The sequence below is a fragment of the Aythya ferina genome, assembly GCF_964211825.1.
Source record: "Aythya ferina genome assembly, chromosome: 8".
NCBI classification, from domain to species: Eukaryota; Metazoa; Chordata; class Aves; order Anseriformes; family Anatidae; genus Aythya; species Aythya ferina.
In genome coordinates this window covers 32,669,789-32,683,913 of record NC_140304.1, presented here as the reverse complement: position 1 = coordinate 32,683,913, position 14,125 = coordinate 32,669,789, and positions in this window count along the sequence as shown.

The following is a 14,125-nucleotide window of genomic DNA, read 5'->3' as shown; positions in this document are numbered from 1 at the left end:
TACTGTGTACTTTTACTGTGTAAAAGTCAAGATTCCTATGAACTGTAGCCAATGAAAGATAAGACAAGTACTGGGGGTGTTGTGAATGCATTATGGGGAAAATGCTTGGCATTGTTTTCCAGTACATTACACTGATGGAAGTTGCTGAGGTACTTGGCTAGCAGAGAGATGTGGCAGCATTTCCTCTTAAAATGAAGAACTGCTTTTGAAGCATAAGGATCTGTAGGAGCTAGGGGAAAAAAAAAAAAAAAAGTGGAGAAAATGGGAGCAAAGGAAGAATAGGCCAAAAGAAAAAACATAATTACTAGCAAGAATTTTATCATAGGGAATGGAACATGCAGAACTTCATAGAACAAGTTTTTTGTTCTGAATGTACGTACATGAAACCTAAAATTACTCAAATATTTACATTTTTGTCAATGGCTTTAATCAATTTTGCCATTTAATTACACAAAGCCATCTTCCACAAGAATATCTGTATTTTTAAAAATAAATTGTGTTTTTAAATTAAAAAACAACAACACATAAAAGGCTACAGATGGACTTTTTATATACAGTTGTTTGCTCAGTAGAATACTGAATCCTTCACCCATTAAACGTGTCCCCGCCACAGATTTGCTGCACCTGCTATTTTACATCTCAGTGTACTCGGTACTGAATATTTATGGCCCATACACAAGGCGGTGCGGGCAGGCCGGGAAGGACTCATAGCGCCATGGTGACACCTGCTGGAAATGGCGGCGGTGCTCGGCCTCTACTGGGACAACCCAATCCCACTGGGACAGCCTGGTCTCACTGGGACAGCCTGGTCCCACTGGGACAGCCTGGTCCCACTGGGACTGCTGGTCCCACTGAGTTAGGGGCAGGGCAAGCAGGCACTGGGCAGGGGTCAACACAGGCACTGACAGCCATTTTGGTTGTTCTTCCTTACTCATCTCCTAAGTAACAAAAGACACTCGGACGTTGTACTAAGGAGACACAAAGTCCTCCCTCAGTGCTTGGAGACCTTGGGATGAGCAAGGGTTTCCAGCCCCACCACTGCAGTCAGCCCGACAGCAAGCAGCGGTTTGTTCCCGAGAGCCCACCAGCACCACACACAATGGGGTCGCTCGGGGGGACAACATGGAGCTGGAGGGCAGCTGCTGGGCTGCAGGGAACGCTTCCAGCTTGGGCCAAGACTTGGCCACCAGTCTCTGAGCTTTTTGATGGTTCCCAGTCATTAAACAGTGGCTTTGTTCAGGAAAGACTGGTAGTAACTGTTGGTAATGCCACACCACGATGTCCGTGAGCTTGTTTTTAGTAGGCAGTAATTTCTCATGCCCATGTAGACATCCATTAGCATGGGTCAATCCCTTTGGGACGCTGCTGAAGTTCCAGCACTTGGCTAGCTTTGTGCGAGGGGGAAGGGGCTCGTCTGTATACATGCTCTTGGCCCTCACTACAGGGAGATCAAGGTTTGGTTCCTGAGCTCGCACTCCTCCTTGACCCAGCCATCGGCCTTCTTGCTTGAGCAGCAAACTGCAAAAGGACCGTACTGGCACTTTTATAGCTGTTCTCCCCAGGACAGCTCCAAGCAGTGAGCAAAGACAATTCACAGTTCATATGCCTGCTAGGCTTCAGCATCTCAGGCACCGGAGTGCTTTGAAGCACCACAGTCATGTGTTTGTGAGGGGCCGCTTTTCGTGTTTCCCCTGGCTTCGAAGACTACAGAGCAGGCTTCACCAACAAAACCAGAGCTGTTTCAAGAAGCAGGTTGGCACTCAGCAGAGTTTGCAAAGGCAAGACCAACGCTCTTAGAGTTCCACTTCATAGGAAGGATTTGAAGAATTTTCCCCAGCAATTAAAAATATTCTGGGAGAAAAAAAAAAAAAAAAAGAGTTTAAAAGCCACCAAAGAAATGGAAGAACAGCTTTAAAAGGAAAGCATCAAGATCAGTCAAAGCTGAGAAGGAAATGGTCAAGTGCAGAGCAGAGCCGATGAAGAGGCAGTGGGAATAGAAGTGCACGATCTATACACAGGAATGCTTGAAAAGTTCAAAACTTAGTAACTTTTTCCAGTGCTAGTGGGATTACCAATTTTTCTCAGGACACTTTAACCTTAAACAAAGAAAAAAGTTTATTTTACCGCAGAAATAAATCCAAAGATTTTCAAAGACATATGGATGTTTTATTTTTGTCTTGAGCACGTTGCCATGCAACTTAGAGAGGCATCAGCTCCGTTGCAATGATTGCCACAAAACTTCCATCCAATTCACTTCATTGTGTTCCTTGAGTTTTGAATGACCTCATATCCATCTGCCTATATTCTGTTTAGTTCTCTTCCTTCTAAACAAGCAAACCAGAACATCTTGACCTTTCTTTTAGAGTCACTTCTCCACTGCAGTGCTATTGAAGACAGTGGAGTTAGACTAGTACTTCGGTGGCTATTAAATCTCAAGAGTACTCTTATTTCTCATTTTATTGACTTTACAGCACCCTGCCACAAAACCCAGAGAGATTGGCAGGGTCTCTGGGTGCAAAAATTGGTTTTCTGAGGTATTTGGATCCAACAAACAAAGAATAAAGGTCCAATACCTAGAAAATATATAAGACAGTATACACTCCTTAAAAAATAAACATTGAAACAGGTTAGCAGGAGATGGGTCATTCTCCATCCTGAGAGGTCTCTAAGTCAAAACTGTAAGTCTTTTTACAAACAAGTGTATCCCTGAAGAAAGTGTTTGGATGGGATGCAGAAATCTGTGGGTGTCTGAACTGCCTGGGCCAGAAATAAAGCTGGAGAAGAGTGTTAGAGCAAGAGGGCTCAGCAGTCATTAATAAAACCAAATGATATCCAGCATCAAGGAAAAGACAGACTACTGAAGTTTCCCTGGGAAAAATATCTGCTGGAAAAAAATATTCTTAAAAGATACAAACATAGGAGAAAAGGGAAGCAAGTTCTCTGGTAAATCCTTTTCAAATGAGCTGGGATCAAAGAGCAAACTGCAGTGCGTTAAGCCCTGTTGTTCATTGCCATTATGGTCCTGAACAGGCTCTGCACCACACCATTCAGCAGCTGTGAAGAGAAAGAGAGAAGCAGTTACCAATTTGTTAATTGGGGCTTTAAATGGACAGGTTCAAGCACAATATGCTTTGTTTCATAAAGGATTCATCGGGGACCTGCTATAATAATTTATAGTTTGTGGTTCCGTGCAGAATACTAATTCAGCATGAAGCCAGTCCCTGTAAACAGGTACAGCCAGCACGTCTGAACAGTAGCTGGAGCGGATAAGGCATCTTCTCTGTGTAAGGGACGCTGGGGAAAGCTGTCGCTCTGATGAAGGTTGAAAGCAGCTCTACAGTACCACAACTGCACTCTCCCACTCCCCTACCAGTGCTTGGGGAATCGGCGTAATTAAGCAGAACCTTTGAAGGTGCAGCAGGAGAAGGAATCTTTGCTCCGCAGTGAAGACATTTTCCAAAATTAACTGCAGGTTGTTGCTCAGATATCTCATGTATGGGCTCTCTTACCAGGGGGTACTATGCAAGATGCAGAACAAACCACGCTATAGTGAAAGCCAGCAGAGACCCAGGGCTCTGCCATGAGAGCTGGTGCTGCCAGAAGCCTCCGGAGAGGTGCAGTGAGTTCAAGTTCGGCTGGTGGCTGGGTCCTGCACTGCCCCATGTGCTGCTGTGTCCTGGTGGCAGTGTGACTATGGTGATCTGGGGTATCTGGGGCATGCCTCTTGTCTGTGTTACTTTGGTGGGACAACAAGGAACAACAGAAGGCAGCAAACACCTCTGCCAAGAACTCGTATCAATTCTCAGCACCGCTACTGCCACCGCTTTGTTTCCTGGCTTTGTCTGAGAACTTTCCCCAGGACATCTGGGAGAGCGTGGCTAGGTTTTCTGCTTCACCTTGGAAGAGTGCACTGTTTCACTCAAAAATCAGACACTCCTGAGCTATAGAAAACATGTCATGAATATACAGTGTAGTTTCTAACTACAGTGACTTGGTTATGATGCACAGCTTCTTCCTCCGTGGAGAGAACTCATGTACTGCACTACTGAGACTGCTGCTTGTGTCTTTGTCTAGGAGAGTAGGCACACAAACAATGCCACCTCCTGGAGCCTTTACTTTGTCTTCTATTTCAGTATTATTTTTTTTTAAATGAGATCAAAGTCAAGCTTAACTGTCTCTCAAAAATGTTTGTTTGGGAGGAACATCACAGAACAATTTTAGGGATGGTGGGCAGCCAAGTGAAGCCTGTATACAAGCATGGCGCACCAGCAGAAAGGAGAGGCATACAAGAGAATAAATCTCTGGGTTGTCATTTATTATAAATTCTAATGAAAATATCGAGAGGAATTTTTATTTCTTTCTTCTGAGCATATGTAGAATTTTAACATGAGCATTTTATTAAAAAGCAGCCCGAGTTATGAATCATTCATCGCAAACGAATGACTCCCACACGTTGGCAGAATGACCCATGGCTTATTCGCTGGCAACAAATAAAGCAGTTCTTAATGAACCCAGACAGGTTATTCTGATGGCACTGAAGAAGCAAAATCAGGTGCATTTTAGGATTCAGAAAAGTTATATATTTTGTCAGGATCTCACTGGGTGTTTTTTTCCTTTTTTGAATAATGAATGAAGTTGTTTTAACATAGTGTTAATGCTGGGAGTGCTGGGTGAAGAAATTCAATTGAAAGCCTGTCACAAGGCTCTCTTGTTTCACTGACAAGAGTTGTCATGTTCCCGTGACACCTGATGTGCAGAGCACCAACTGATAAATAGCTTAAAGATGAAATTGTCAGTCACCATTACCTGCACCAGCAATTACCTGGTGCTGTGCCCTGGGGTGCTGGGACGAGGAGCCCATGGTCCCCAGATGGACGGGTGCCTGCACCCTTCTCATCCTGGAGGAGTCATGCCACGGCTGCTGCTGGGGGACTGTCAAAGGCTTGCCACTCGTGATCATCTGGAGATCTGTTCTGTGCTTACAGCCAAGAAAGTGCCCGGTAAGACAGGGTAAAAAAATGAAGGGAAGAGGGGAGATGAGAGAATACATGGATAGCTTTAGCTTTGGGGAGGGGGGGGGGAAAGGAGCTGCACACACTTGTACAAATTAGTTCCAAAGTTTTAGGTTGGATACCTCCTGGGAGATAATTTAAATTGAAAAGTTTCCAGCTGTAAATGAATTTTATATTACTTAGAACTAAGACGATGCCACTCACCTAGTTTGCCACCTTCACTCCCTGACTGACAGCAGGGGAAGTATTTGAAAAGCCAGTGCTGCTTGAAGATGATGCTGAATGACTTTCATACCATCCCCGGGATTTTTCTCATTTATGGCTACTTCTAGAGACTGGCAATGGCTGTGCTATAACCATAGCAACATGGAGTTTTTGCACAGCGTTCAAAATCTCCGCTGTTAACCAAAAGGCATAGGTGCTAACAGAATAAGGACAAATTTAGTTCCCACTTGCATTAAGCAGGTGGAAGAAGGTGTGTTGTATGGGCACCCTTTTGCTTTTGGCTGAGGCCGGGGCTGGAGCTGTTGCAGCAAGGAGAGGAGGGACCGGTGGGAGCTGTAAGGGAGCTCTGGTGCTCCGTGCTGGGATGGACTCCACCTTCCCTGCAGTCCCCAGGAGGGACAGGAGGGTTTTATTTCTTCTGGGGATGTGCTGTAGGGTTAGGGCTGAAGACAGACAAAGCTGTGGCTGGCCTGAGCCCATACTGGTGACAGAGCTGCTCCAGGCAGCAGGTGGTACTCAAGCACCTCCAGAAATCCCTTATGCATAAATAAATAAATAATAATAATAATAATAATCTGTTCTTGCTTGTGGAGGTGCAGAACACTTGTCCGTGGCACAGTCAGCACATCGGAGCCTATGGCTCCTGACCAGGAGACCCAGCATCTCTCAGGAGTGGGCTGTACCTCTGGATTCATTTGACTTGGTTTGGTTTGGTGTGGCATGTTGGCTCCAAGTATGATGTAAACTGGAAATGCCCTTTGAAATCCCTTGCCTATTTGTAATTGCAATTTAAGGAAAAATAAAGTTTATTCAGGAGTTTCCTTCTCCAATAAAAGAAAGAACGGAAAAGAGAAAAAAGAATTGTTCTCCTTTGTGGCTATTCATTTCTCTGTAAATAGGACACTTGTCAAAATGATTTTCTGTGCCTGATGTTACTGTAATTGAGCGTTCTGGAAAAAGAAAGAGACCATCTTCACTGAAATGTGCAAATTTGTAGCAGAATTGACTGTAAAAATGAGGACACCAAATTGCTTTTGCATTCTGTCTGGTAAGCAGTGATGCATGAGAATTTACAGAGTCTGCTGGTGAAGGAATATCCATGGTTCCCCTTGGACATGGCTGCATGGGTGCACCGCCGAGAAATGAACAGCAAACCCTGGGGTATTGTGCTGCCTGTCTCCTGGCTGTGGTGTATGCTCATGTCCTGACCCACATTCATTTATTTGTTTTTTTCTTTCGTCAGAATGAAATTTGGAGGAGAAGCAAGGCATTTCACTTCGGTAAGAAGCAAAAAGCAAAACCACAGAAATGAGCTGTAGGTGTGAGGACACCACTTGGAAAATGGAGGAGGGACTGGCAGCCTAATTCTGACTTCAGAGTCCTAATCTGGTAAAATACAGAGCCCATTAGTAAGAGTACAGCTGGGAAGAGTAGGTTGGGAATTAGAACAAAAAACTTTAGGTTCATTCTTTTGGAATTGTTCCTAACAATGCACTATGGCCATGTTTCTGTCAGCTGGGACACGTGTGATTGAACTGTGTTCCTTGTTTTCAGAGAGAGTGCCGGGGCAAACATACTTGATTTACATGTTCGGGGACGCGGTAGAAAATAAAGAATAACCTAGCCTGGCTGTGAAGGGGTGAGCTCTTTCTGCGACCAAGTTACACTTTTGTCTGCTCAACTCCAGATTTTGGTTTCGTGCTAGGAGGAAACACTGCTCTGCAAGATCTTCCTTCCACACCGTGCTGTTATCTCAATGAGGGCAGACAGTGAGCAGGCAAGCAAAGGACATAGAAAAGTAGCAACACCTCCCACAAAGGGCTGGGGACCTCTGAGCCCCCAGGTCCATGCAGGGAAGGGTCCTGCTATGCTCCTCCAGAGCTCAGTCAGTCAAAATCCAGCAGCCCCTCCTGCAGCAGGGAGCTCAGCAGCACCTTAATTAGCGATGATGGCAAGCAACATAGGAAGAGCAGAGGAGGACGAGCATGGGAAAGGTTAATCACACCCTGTTTGCTTGACAGTGACTCCCTGAAGGATGAACTCTTTCCAACCTGGCTTTTAAAAAATACATATTAGATCTACTTTATGCATGCCTCACCTTTACTTCTAAGTTGACTGCACTTGTCCATTAAATGCTTTCGCTCAAACAAGCTTGTATGGAAAATAAGCTTTCATGAACTGTGGTAATTATAGCTGTCAGTTTGGATAAAGGGCGTTATTTATTCTGTGTCTCACCTACATGGTGCTCAGATATACCTTTTGAGCATCATAAAGATTGGCTTATTTATGTATATGCTTCTTAAACATGTCACTCCTTTAATCACTGCGTGTCAAGGGTTTGTGTTCTGCTCTTCCTGCGGAGACCTTACTGCTCCTTTAGGGACACGCAGGCACAGAGCCTACCAGATATCACCCTCCAGAAACCATGCACACGTCGTCATTAGAACCAGCATCACCCGCTCACCTGCACTGCCAGGTCTGGATGCAGGAAACACCCTCTGTGTTTTAGGGAGGCAACAAGAGACCAGAGAGGAAGGAGACCAAGGTAACCCACAGAGCAATTGGCAGAGATCGTGGGGCACTGGCACCTTGCTGGAAAAGGAACAAGCAGTGTCTTGGTTGTTTGTGGGCTTTTTTGTTTGCTTCTTTTTCTTTGCTTTTCTGACAGACTCATAGAATGACAGAATGGCCGAGGTAGGAAGGGACCCCTGAAGATCATCCACTCCAACCCCCTGCCTAGCAGGATCACCTGCAGCACTCCTCTGATCCCAGAGAGGAACCCTTCGGTCCTGTCTTTGAAGACACTGCAGTGTGTCAGGGAAAAGAGAGGGAAGAGAAGAGAAGTGAGGGACCCCAGAGGCCCAGCAGCCCCAGGGCTGTCCTGTTAAATCCAAATGCCCTTCCCATAAGTTTACCAAGCCTCATCTTAAATTATTTGGAATCTTCACTCATTTTATTTGGAAAGCCACAACAGACCTTTATTTCTTGGATGGCGAGACTCTTTTTTTCTATCAAAATGTATTCATGATCAATTCATAACTATTTGATCCTGTCATTTATCCTGTAACTCAGAGAATCCTTACCCTTCATATATATTTACCATCTCTGAATGTATTAATAAGGAATCACCACTGCTCCTCACCACCTGTACTTGGCTAGGGCACGTCAAGCCAAGGTCTTTCAATCTCCATCCATCAATATTCAATTTCTGCTATCAAGTAATTGGCCTCACCGTACCTTTTAGCAATTTATATTTGTCTTTATTAAATTTGGTCTCAGAGGCACCTTCCTCTTTTCCCTACCTGCTAAAAATGTTCCACCTGGAGCTGCACTGGCTCTTTCATGTTGTCTCATGGGGCAGCTCCCAGCCACGTTCTGCTTGTGGCACACATTTGCTTTGCTTCCTGAGCCATCTCCTGCATTGAGGGCTGTCCTGCATTGCCAAAACTCCTACAGATGACAAGTGGTGGAGCCGGAGCTGTTAAACTGCAGCACGAGCTCTATTTCATCTACCACTGAGGTGGGGCAGGTACTAATTAATTTCTGAGACAAGGCAGTCCTCACCAGTGGTGTCCAGCTTGAACGAGTAGCTCAGCTGTGTCCCTGCTTATGTCAGCTCTGGCATCTCCTTGCTAGATCGAGCTGCCTGCAGAATATTTAGTTGCTGCATTACCAAGTCTTCTGATGGTTTGGAGATACTGCGTCAGTGCAGCTCCCATTCACGGGCTGCGTCCCTTTTAACTGTACCTTTCATATACATGGAAACATCTCTGCTGAATAGGTTACTTCTCCTAAATGATGAGGTAACGTGTTACTTTATTTACAACTGCTTTGGAGATTAAGTTTAAAAACTCTACCAGATCTCCTGTGACTCTTAAAAAAAAAACACACCCTAAACTGTATTGCAAATGTCAACTCAATTGTGGGCAAATATATGCTTGGATTTTCCTGTCAAAAGAGTGACGTGTATCACGAGTCCTTATTTATTTCTGAGAAGGAGCACTAGAACTAAAACAACTGCCTGACAGGTAAAAATTGCTGGAGAAAATAATGCATCCGTATCACAACTCTGATTGCAGGAAAGGCTGTTGTCAACACCACTGAGAGCTCGGTTAGAGAATATATTGTTATTGTTTGGGAGTAAAAATGTAATGATGAAATATGATCCATTTCCATAGTCCCTAAAACACATTTGTCTATTGAAACTCCATGTTACGTCTCAATTATGTGTTGATGGTGGATGCAAAGGCTCGGTAGAACCAGAGCATAATGTAAAAAGCAAGCAGGGAAGGTGTCAAGACAATGGGCACGCACATTTTTCCTTTTAAACAGGTAGTTTCACACACTGTTTAGGCCAAGTATTTCCTATTTTCAGTTTAGTAATGGCATGTAATAATATTTATAATATGGCATTATGGCAAATAACAAGCCTAGCTTCAAAAAAGATACAAATTTTATGTGAAAACAAAACTTGGGTATGTCACATTGAGCGTCATTTCACTCCACTGAGCTTCTCCACCAAGCAGGAGGGAAATAGCAGGGTATGATCCGCCCTCACTTGACAAAGTCTGCGTCTCATCGGTGTGACATTCGGGTGCATCAGTCGAGGAAATGCAGTCCAGCTTCAAGCAAACAGAAAATCAAAAGAAATTTGAAAGATCAGTTAAGTATTCATAATTACCTTGATATCTGGAGAATTGATCTCAAATTAATAAAAAAGAAATTGAACTCAGATCGCATGCAAAGTGTTAGACTTTGAACGAAGAAATCAGATACATGTCTTAGATAGTGAATAAGTGGACTTGCACTACAGAAAGCACTGCTCTATGGTGAGCCACAAACTGAGCACAAGTTCATGATGTGATACTGTTGGGAAAGAAGTCTCTTCCTAACAGGCACGAGCGGGAGTACTGCACAGAAGCCAAAGGAAATCTCCCCTCTCCAGCCCAGTCCTCAGCTGCAGCATGGCACACAGCCTGCACCCCTGTGCTCTGCTGCGCCTGCCAAGAGCACAGCAACAAAAATCCCTGAAGATCTAGAAAACTGGGGCCAGGAGGAGAGTTTTAAAAATACACGTCTGTTTGAAGTGTAGAGAAGAGGAACAGTCACTTCACATTTGCAAGAGGCTGGCGATAAAAGGGAACAACTGATGGAAAAGCAAAAAGTCGTCTGCTGGATCTGCAGGAAGGCAGATTTAGGTGAGAAATATTTCTGACTGCTGCTTGTTGCTTGGCAGTAAAGGGCAGAGGCTGGGTGACAGGGCGGCTCAGGGAGCATGGACAGGGCATCTCTAGGTTTGGATTCAGCCGGCAGCCCCCACGAGCGGCCCCGTTACCCGGCTGTACCTCCGGACAGAGGCAGGGGCTGAGCGCCTCTGGGAGCCCCTTTTTGTCACACCTTTGTATGAGCTAGGGAACATCTGCCAGCCCTACTCTTACTAAAACAATCATATCTAAACTGTTATTTATAACATTTATGTTGTGATTTAATGTACCCTCAGCGGGATTGATATATTCTGTAATTATTAAATTATTAAGTGACAAGCAATGTCTAACCTTCTGTAAAGGTCGCATTTGAAGAAAATCTTTCCTCCAAAAGCACGTCAGTTTGAGTGACATGACAGTACCCATCATTCGCCTGAAAAATTCTATTACCAAGCGTCTGTCAGTCAGGAAAATTGAAACAAAGTTTGGAAGGCCAACTCTCCAAATGTACATCCTAAAGCTGCTTTGCAGCACAGCAGTTGTTATATTTCATTGTACATCATAAACCCGGGAGTGTCTTGAATTGTGGACAGCGTTCAAACTTTTTAACATGGGCACTGCGTTTTCACAATTTCTTGCCTAAACACTATCAGTCAATTCTTATTATTTTTTAAAAAATTCAACAGTCAAACATTATGTTGCAGTATACTTCTGTGTATGTTCAATTACAGGAACGCAAAGGTTTTTATAACAGCTGATGGAAGCACATTGCATTTTTAACTCACAAGTATGAAATTATTATTACTATTGTCTCTTGGAAAGCATCAACAAGGCCTCGAGTGCCTTAAAGTGATGCTTAAAAACCTAGGTGCCCCATACTGCTTAATAAAGAGCGTGGCATGGCAACATCGTACCGGGAGGCGACATGAAGAACAGAATGAAAGAGCAATGAAGCACGGGCAGCCTTCCTTTAATTACCTGGCTGGGATCCTGGCTGGCCTTTGTACCATTCAGTTTTTGTTCAGGAAAACTGATGTTCTGTGCTTGTTGGTAGGCATTGGCTGTCTAGAGCCAGGCCAATTAAATAGTTTTCTATACATTTTTTTCATTCTCAACTGTTCCATTTCATTATGTTAAAATGACGGGTGATGTGTTTCTCATTTACTTGGCTATTATCAAGTGCTTACATATACTTGAAGCCAAAATGTATTGTGATAGAAACAGGAATCCAATAAAAACATTCACAAACTGTTTTGAAATGAGGAGTAGATGTTTTAATGAAGCTTTGTGTAAGAAACACAGGGAAAAAAAAAAATCAGCATATCAAAAATCTTTAAGCAAGGCTAATTGGTTTATTAAATAAAGGGAGTACCCTACACAGCCACTGAGCTGAGTTGATTGTGCCTGGTCACAGCACCCTTCAGGACTTAAGATCTTGTCCATTTGGATCTTGCTCCATAAATTAATTAAGATGTTCATAAATTAAATAAATTTATTCATAAATTAAACGATAAGCCATGTTTTTTTCAGTCCTCAGTAGTCTTTTCAGCTTTTAATATAAGCTTTGAAGTAAATGGACTGAAAAAAAAAAAAAAAAAAAAAAAGAAAAAAAAAAACTGAAGTTAGAGACACACTCCCTCTGTACTTACAGGGAAAGGTCCTGTTTTCACAATCTGGCTGATTGCTTCAGACTTTAGGCTGTAGCTACCTGGCTAGAGACTTCTCTGGGGAGTCTCCTTCAGCAGAAGACAAATACCACTGAAATACTCTTCTCATTATTTTTGGTAAGTTTTAAAATATTTAAGCCTGAAATTATTATCAGGTGAATTACATTTTTGCCTATGCTTATTTTTAAAACAGAAAGTACATACTCTGATTCATTTCTTAACATTAAAAGTAAGATTTATCTGCCTTGATTTCCCTGAGGAACAATTCGGAGATTAGGAACAAATTCCTGTCCTTGAACTTACTGATAAGGGATCTTCTTTAATGACCTGAACAGCATGAGCATTTTGTCATTCACAACAGAGACATCCTCCATGCTCATTTTAATTTTTGTTCAGTTGAACTCAACCCTTATCTGCACAGAAGCCACCCGAAAGCAGTGAAATCCGAGCAGGCTCTGTCCATCCCTCAGTGCTTCTGCAGACACCAACCTGGGACAGACCCAAATTCTGGGTGTTGTGGTGGACTCACAAACAGCAGCTTCAACGGGAAGGCAGGAGTTCCAAGCAGTGTTTTTCCTAAGCACATTAAAGTTCAGTCCACCTCTTACTGAGGTCAACAGATACTGATTTTCTAATACATTGGTTTTAGACAAGTAAAAGAATATTACAGGTGAATAAAACCTTCCATCACACTGCAGTTTATTCTGTAGATCTGGATGCTTTTTGTTTCCCTGACATCACGCTGTATGACTGACACTCCTGTTACTTCTGAAAGGCTCCTTCCTGAACGTACGTGGGCATGAACTGACTTTTCGGGGCCAGTTTCTGGTTCTGTTACTGCTCTTATCCCCCTGATGTAAGCAGAGCCTGCCCTGTGCAGTGGGGCAGTGTCAGCGGGCAGCGGAGATCAGCTCGCAGGAGGTCTGGGTGCAGACACTGCTGCATGCTGTGGGTGCGGACACGCAGTGCCTGCATGCTGTGGGTGCCCCGTGCCCCTTCCCGTCCCACAGAACGTGCACGCCAGGAATGCTGCATTCAGCTCCCGTGCATTCAGCTTCCAGTGTTGGTCATGCATGACCAACTGCATGAAGTAACTGCAGTTAACTGCATGAAGTTTAACAAGTCCAAGTGCCGGGTCCTGCACCTGGGGTGCAATAACCCCAAGCAGAGCTACAGGCTGGGAGATGAGTGGTTGGAGAGCTGCCAGGCAGAGAAGGACCTGGGAGTGATGGTTGATAGTCGGCTGAGTATGAGCCAGCAGTGTGCTCAGGTGGCCAAGAAGGCCAACGGCATCCTGGCTTGCGTAAGAAACAGTGTGACCAGCAGGGCTAGGGAGGTGATCGTCCCCCTGTACTCAGCTCTGGTGAGGCCGCACCTCGAGTGCTGTGTTCAGTTTTGGGCCCCTCACTACAAGAAGGACATCGAGGTGCTTGAGCGGGTGCAGAGAAGGGCGACGAAGCTGGTGAGGGGCCTGGAGAACAAGTCCTACGAGGAGCGGCTGAGGGAGCTGGGCTTGTTCAGCCTGGAGAAGAGGAGGCTCAGGGGCGACCTTATCGCTCTCTACAGGTACCTTAAAGGAGGCTGTAGCGAGGTGGGGGTTGGCCTGTTCTCCCACGTGCCTGGTGACAGGACAAGGGGGAATGGGCTTAAGTTGCACCAGGGGAGTTTTAGGTTGGATGTTAGGAAGAACTTCTTCACTGAAAGGGTTGTGAGGCATTGGAATGGGCTGCCCAGGGAAGTGGTGGAGTCACCATCCCTGGAAGTCTTCAAAAGACGTTTAGATGTAGAGCTTAGGGATATGGTTTAGTGGGGACTGTTAGCGTTAGGTCAGAGGTTGGACTCGATGATCTTGAGGTCTCTTCCAACCTAGACAATTCTGTGATTCTGTGATTCATGCATGGTGACAGTGACGCTCCTACTCATTTATTTATTTACTTATGTATTTATTTGCTTAGTTGTTTATTTACTTATTTATTTATTTATTTACTTGTTTGTTTGTTTGTTTGTTTGCCGGGGC